This window comes from Telmatherina bonti (assembly GCF_933228915.1).
Source record: "Telmatherina bonti genome assembly, chromosome: 4".
Lineage (NCBI taxonomy): Eukaryota > Metazoa > Chordata > Actinopteri > Atheriniformes > Telmatherinidae > Telmatherina > Telmatherina bonti.
The window spans coordinates 40,930,226-40,938,403 of NC_136622.1; positions in this window are offsets into that span (position 1 = coordinate 40,930,226).

Here is an 8,178-nt window from a genome sequence, read left to right on the forward strand (position 1 = left end):
CACACTCGTTCCACCAGCAAAGGCACAACCTGCTCCAGTTTCATGGAGCTCACTAATCCCAACCAGTGGACTGTTGTTCCCCTTTCAATGCAAAAGACTGGTCTGTCACAACAACAAACCTTTCTAAACCCATTATATGCTTATAACAGGTTCATTTCTCTCATTACGCAAAAAACAATCTTAGTTTTCTCTATATAAATTATTATTGAAATATTATTAATATTATCTAAGTTATATAAATCATGTAAATTATTGACGATCACTGACATACTCACGTGTTGCTAGACTCAGGTCAGCCAAACATGCATGTTGAAACATGATGCATGAAGCGGGATGCACACATACACAGAACACGCTAACTCCATGGATGTCAGTACGTCGTATCAGACAGACGTGTGACTTCTCAGGTTTATTGAACACAGATCAGATCAGGTGGACAGAAAATGAAGAACATCAAACTTAGCAGTCAGAAAATCCCAGTTATAGATCAGCTGATCAGCCATTAATCAGCTGATCGTAGTGTGTGACGACAGATGCAAGAAATCAGCAGGAACAGATGATTAATAACAAACAGATGTTTCATTACATGACCTTACAAATCAAGATGACGTCACCACTGATCAACATTATTAATAAACTTAAAGCTGAAACACAAACAATATTCAAGAAAAACGGATCTGGCTCTGGATCAGGTCTGTAACTGAAGTCCTACATGATGGGATCTGGATCTGGATCAGGTCTGTAACTGAAGTCCTACACGATAGGATCTGGATCTGGATCAGGTCTGTAACTGAAGTCCTACACGATAGGATCTGGATCTGGATCAGGTCTGTAACTGAAGTCCTACATGATGGGATCTGGATCTGGATCAGGTCTGTAACTGAAGTCCTACATGATGGGATCTGGATCTGGATCAGGTCTGTAACTGAAGTCCTACACGATGGGATCTGGCTCTGGATCAGGTCTGTAACTGAAGTCCTACATGATGGGATCTGGATCTGGATCAGGTCTGTAACTGAAGTCCTACATGATGGGATCTGGATCTGGATCAGGTCTGTAACTGAAGTCCTACATGATGGGATCTGGATCTGGATCAGGTCTGTAACTGAAGTCCTACATGATGGGATCTGGATCTGGATCAGGTCTGTAACTGAAGTCCTACATGATGGGATCTGGATCTGGATCAGGTCTGTAACTGAAGTCCTACATGATGGGATCTGGATCTGGATCAGGTCTGTAACTGAAGTCCTACATGATAGGATCTGGATCTGGATCAGGTCTGTAACTGAAGTCCTACATGATGGGATCTGGCTCTGGATCAGGTCTGTAACTGAAGTCCTACACGATAGGATCTGGATCTGGATCAGGTCTGTAACTGAAGTCCTACACGATGGGATCTGGATCTGGATCAGGTCTGTAACTGAAGTCCTACATGATAGGATCTGGCTCTGGATCAGGTCTGTAACTGAAGTCCTACACGATAGGATCTGGATCTGGATCAGGTCTGTAACTGAAGTCCTACATGATGGGATCTGGATCTGGATCAGGTCTGTAACTGAAGTCCTACACGATGGGATCTGGATCTGGATCAGGTCTGTAACTGAAGTCCTACATGATGGGATCTGGCTCTGGATCAGGTCTGTAACTGAAGTCCTACATGATGGGATCTGGATCTGGATCAGGTCTGTAACTGAAGTCCTACATGATGGGATCTGGCTCTGGATCAGGTCTGTAACTGAAGTCCTACATGATAGGATCTGGATCTGGATCAGGTCTGTAACTGAAGTCCTACATGATGGGATCTGGATCAGGTCTGTAACTGAAGTCCTACATGATGGGATCTGGATCTGGATCAGGTCTGTAACTGAAGTCCTACATGATGGGATCTGGATCTGGATCAGGTCTGTAACTGAAGTCCTACATGATGGGATCTGGATCTGGATCAGGTCTGTAACTGAAGTCCTACATGATGGGATCTGGATCTGGATCAGGTCTGTAACTGAAGTCCTACATGATGGGATCTGGATCTGGATCAGGTCTGTAACTGAAGTCCTACATGATGGGATCTGGCTCTGGATCAGGTCTGTAACTGAAGTCCTACATGATGGGATCTGGCTCTGGATCAGGTCTGTAACTGAAGTCCTACATGATGGGATCTGGCTCTGGATCAGGTCTGTAACTGAAGTCCTACATGATGGGATCTGGCTCTGGATCAGGTCTGTAACTGAAGTCCTACACGATAGGATCTGGATCTGGATCAGGTCTGTAACTGAAGTCCTACATGATGGGATCTGGATCTGGATCAGGTCTGTAACTGAAGTCCTACATGATGGGATCTGGATCTGGATCAGGTCTGTAACTGAAGTCCTACACGATAGGATCTGGATCTGGATCAGGTCTGTAACTGAAGTCCTACACGATAGGATCTGGATCTGGATCAGGTCTGTAACTGAAGTCCTACATGATGGGATCTGGATCTGGATCAGGTCTGTAACTGAAGTCCTACATGATGGGATCTGGATCTGGATCAGGTCTGTAACTGAAGTCCTACACGATGGGATCTGGATCTGGATCAGGTCTGTAACTGAAGTCCTACATGATGGGATCTGGCTCTGGATCAGGTCTGTAACTGAAGTCCTACATGATGGGATCTGGATCTGGATCAGGTCTGTAACTGAAGTCCTACATGATGGGATCTGGCTCTGGATCAGGTCTGTAACTGAAGTCCTACATGATAGGATCTGGATCTGGATCAGGTCTGTAACTGAAGTCCTACATGATGGGATCTGGATCAGGTCTGTAACTGAAGTCCTACATGATGGGATCTGGATCTGGATCAGGTCTGTAACTGAAGTCCTACATGATGGGATCTGGATCTGGATCAGGTCTGTAACTGAAGTCCTACATGATGGGATCTGGATCTGGATCAGGTCTGTAACTGAAGTCCTACATGATGGGATCTGGATCTGGATCAGGTCTGTAACTGAAGTCCTACATGATGGGATCTGGATCTGGATCAGGTCTGTAACTGAAGTCCTACATGATGGGATCTGGCTCTGGATCAGGTCTGTAACTGAAGTCCTACATGATGGGATCTGGCTCTGGATCAGGTCTGTAACTGAAGTCCTACATGATGGGATCTGGCTCTGGATCAGGTCTGTAACTGAAGTCCTACATGATGGGATCTGGCTCTGGATCAGGTCTGTAACTGAAGTCCTACATGATGGGATCTGGATCTGGATCAGGTCTGTAACTGAAGTCCTACATGATAGGATCTGGATCTGGATCAGGTCTGTAACTGAAGTCCTACATGATGGGATCTGGCTCTGGATCAGGTCTGTAACTGAAGTCCTACATGATGGGATCTGGCTCTGGATCAGGTCTGTAACTGAAGTCCTACATGATAGGATCTGGATCTGGATCAGGTCTGTAACTGAAGTCCTACATGATGGGATCTGGATCAGGTCTGTAACTGAAGTCCTACACGATAGGATCTGGATCTGGATCAGGTCTGTAACTGAAGTCCTACACGATAGGATCTGGATCTGGATCAGGTCTGTAACTGAAGTCCTACATGATGGGATCTGGCTCTGGATCAGGTCTGTAACTGAAGTCCTACATGATGGGATCTGGCTCTGGATCAGGTCTGTAACTGAAGTCCTACATGATGGGATCTGGATCTGGATCAGGTCTGTAACTGAAGTCCTACATGATGGGATCTGGATCTGGATCAGGTCTGTAACTGAAGTCCTACATGATGGGATCTGGATCTGGATCAGGTCTGTAACTGAAGTCCTACATGATGGGATCTGGATCTGGATCAGGTCTGTAACTGAAGTCCTACACGATAGGATCTGGATCTGGATCAGGTCTGTAACTGAAGTACTACATGATGGGATCTGGATCTGGATCAGGTCTGTAACTGAAGTCCTACATGATGGGATCTGGCTCTGGATCAGGTCTGTAACTGAAGTCCTACATGATGGGATCTGGATCTGGATCAGGTCTGTAACTGAAGTCCTACATGATGGGATCTGGATCAGGTCTGTAACTGAAGTCCTACATGATGGGATCTGGATCAGGTCTGTAACTGAAGTCCTACATGATGGGATCTGGATCTGGATCAGGTCTGTAACTGAAGTCCTACACGATAGGATCTGGATCTGGATCAGGTCTGTAACTGAAGTCCTACACGATAGGATCTGGCTCTGGATCAGGTCTGTAACTGAAGTCCTACATGATGGGATCTGGCTCTGGATCAGGTCTGTAACTGAAGTCCTACATGATGGGATCTGGATCTGGATCAGGTCTGTAACTGAAGTCCTACATGATGGGATCTGGATCTGGATCAGGTCTGTAACTGAAGTCCTACACGATAGGATCTGGATCTGGATCAGGTCTGTAACTGAAGTCCTACATGATGGGATCTGGATCTGGATCAGGTCTGTAACTGAAGTCCTACATGATGGGATCTGGATCTGGATCAGGTCTGTAACTGAAGTCCTACACGATGGGATCTGGATCTGGATCAGGTCTGTAACTGAAGTCCTACATGATGGGATCTGGCTCTGGATCAGGTCTGTAACTGAAGTCCTACATGATGGGATCTGGATCTGGATCAGGTCTGTAACTGAAGTCCTACACGATAGGATCTGGATCTGGATCAGGTCTGTAACTGAAGTCCTACATGATGGGATCTGGATCTGGATCAGGTCTGTAACTGAAGTCCTACATGATGGGATCTGGATCTGGATCAGGTCTGTAACTGAAGTCCTACACGATAGGATCTGGATCTGGATCAGGTCTGTAACTGAAGTCCTACATGATGGGATCTGGCTCTGGATCAGGTCTGTAACTGAAGTCCTACATGATGGGATCTGGATCTGGATCAGGTCTGTAACTGAAGTCCTACATGATGGGATCTGGCTCTGGATCAGGTCTGTAACTGAAGTCCTACATGATGGGATCTGGATCTGGATCAGGTCTGTAACTGAAGTCCTACATGATGGGATCTGGCTCTGGATCAGGTCTGTAACTGAAGTCCTACACGATAGGATCTGGATCTGGATCAGGTCTGTAACTGAAGTCCTACATGATGGGATCTGGATCTGGATCAGGTCTGTAACTGAAGTCCTACATGATGGGATCTGGATCTGGATCAGGTCTGTAACTGAAGTCCTACATGATGGGATCTGGCTCTGGATCAGGTCTGTAACTGAAGTCCTACATGATGGGATCTGGATCTGGATCAGGTCTGTAACTGAAGTCCTACATGATGGGATCTGGCTCTGGATCAGGTCTGTAACTGAAGTCCTACATGATGGGATCTGGATCTGGATCAGGTCTGTAACTGAAGTCCTACACGATAGGATCTGGCTCTGGATCAGGTCTGTAACTGAAGTCCTACACGATAGGATCTGGATCTGGATCAGGTCTGTAACTGAAGTCCTACATGATGGGATCTGGATCTGGATCAGGTCTGTAACTGAAGTCCTACATGATGGGATCTGGATCTGGATCAGGTCTGTAACTGAAGTCCTACACGATAGGATCTGGATCTGGATCAGGTCTGTAACTGAAGTCCTACATGATGGGATCTGGATCTGGATCAGGTCTGTAACTGAAGTCCTACATGATGGGATCTGGATCTGGATCAGGTCTGTAACTGAAGTCCTACATGATGGGATCTGGATCTGGATCAGGTCTGTAACTGAAGTCCTACACGATAGGATCTGGATCTGGATCAGGTCTGTAACTGAAGTCCTACACGATAGGATCTGGATCTGGATCAGGTCTGTAACTGAAGTCCTACACGATAGGATCTGGATCTGGATCAGGTCTGTAACTGAAGTCCTACATGATGGGATCTGGCTCTGGATCAGGTCTGTAACTGAAGTCCTACATGATGGGATCTGGATCAGGTCTGTAACTGAAGTCCTACACGATAGGATCTGGATCTGGATCAGGTCTGTAACTGAAGTCCTACATGATAGGATCTGGATCTGGATCAGGTCTGTAACTGAAGTCCTACATGATGGGATCTGGCTCTGGATCAGGTCTGTAACTGAAGTCCTACATGATAGGATCTGGATCTGGATCAGGTCTGTAACTGAAGTCCTACATGATGGGATCTGGATCTGGATCAGGTCTGTAACTGAAGTCCTACACGATAGGATCTGGATCTGGATCAGGTCTGTAACTGAAGTCCTACACGATAGGATCTGGATCTGGATCAGGTCTGTAACTGAAGTCCTACATGATGGGATCTGGATCAGGTCTGTAACTGAAGTCCTACACGATAGGATCTGGATCTGGATCAGGTCTGTAACTGAAGTCCTACATGATAGGATCTGGATCTGGATCAGGTCTGTAACTGAAGTCCTACATGATGGGATCTGGCTCTGGATCAGGTCTGTAACTGAAGTCCTACATGATAGGATCTGGATCTGGATCAGGTCTGTAACTGAAGTCCTACATGATGGGATCTGGATCTGGATCAGGTCTGTAACTGAAGTCCTACACGATAGGATCTGGATCTGGATCAGGTCTGTAACTGAAGTCCTACATGATGGGATCTGGATCTGGATCAGGTCTGTAACTGAAGTCCTACACGATAGGATCTGGCTCTGGATCAGGTCTGTAACTGAAGTCCTACACGATAGGATCTGGATCTGGATCAGGTCTGTAACTGAAGTCCTACACGATAGGATCTGGATCTGGATCAGGTCTGTAACTGAAGTACTACACGATGGGATCTGGCTCTGGATCAGGTCTGTAACTGAAGTCCTACATGATGGGATCTGGATCTGGATCAGGTCTGTAACTGAAGTCCTACATGATGGGATCTGGATCTGGATCAGGTCTGTAACTGAAGTCCTACACGATAGGATCTGGATCTGGATCAGGTCTGTAACTGAAGTCCTACACGATGGGATCTGGATCTGGATCAGGTCTGTAACTGAAGTCCTACACGATAGGATCTGGATCTGGATCAGGTCTGTAACTGAAGTCCTACATGATGGGATCTGGATCTGGATCAGGTCTGTAACTGAAGTCCTACATGATGGGATCTGGATCTGGATCAGGTCTGTAACTGAAGTCCTACACGATAGGATCTGGATCTGGATCAGGTCTGTAACTGAAGTCCTACATGATGGGATCTGGATCTGGATCAGGTCTGTAACTGAAGTCCTACATGATGGGATCTGGCTCTGGATCAGGTCTGTAACTGAAGTCCTACATGATGGGATCTGGATCTGGATCAGGTCTGTAACTGAAGTCCTACATGATGGGATCTGGCTCTGGATCAGGTCTGTAACTGAAGTCCTACATGATGGGATCTGGCTCTGGATCAGGTCTGTAACTGAAGTCCTACATGATGGGATCTGGATCTGGATCAGGTCTGTAACTGAAGTCCTACACGATAGGATCTGGATCTGGATTAGGTCTGTAACTGAAGTCCTACACGATGGGATCTGGATCTGGATCAGGTCTGTAACTGAAGTCCTACATGATAGGATCTGGCTCTAGATCAGGTCTGTAACTGAAGTCCTACATGATAGGATCTGGCTCTGGATCAGGTCTGTAACTGAAGTCCTACATGATGGGATCTGGATCTGGATCAGGTCTGTAACTGAAGTCCTACATGATGGGATCTGGCTCTGGATCAGGTCTGTAACTGAAGTCCTACACGATAGGATCTGGATCTGGATCAGGTCTGTAACTGAAGTCCTACATGATGGGATCTGGATCTGGATCAGGTCTGTAACTGAAGTCCTACACGATAGGATCTGGATCTGGATTAGGTCTGTAACTGAAGTCCTACACGATGGGATCTGGATCTGGATCAGGTCTGTAACTGAAGTCCTACACGATAGGATCTGGATCTGGATCAGGTCTGTAACTGAAGTCCTACATGATGGGATCTGGCTCTGGATCAGGTCTGTAACTGAAGTCCTACATGATGGGATCTGGATCTGGATCAGGTCTGTAACTGAAGTCCTACATGATGGGATCTGGCTCTGGATCAGGTCTGTAACTGAAGTCCTACACGATAGGATCTGGATCTGGATCAGGTCTGTAACTGAAGTCCTACACGATAGGATCTGGCTCTGGATCAGGTCTGTAACTGAAGTCCTACACGATAGGATCTGGCTCTGGATCAGGTCTGTAACTGAA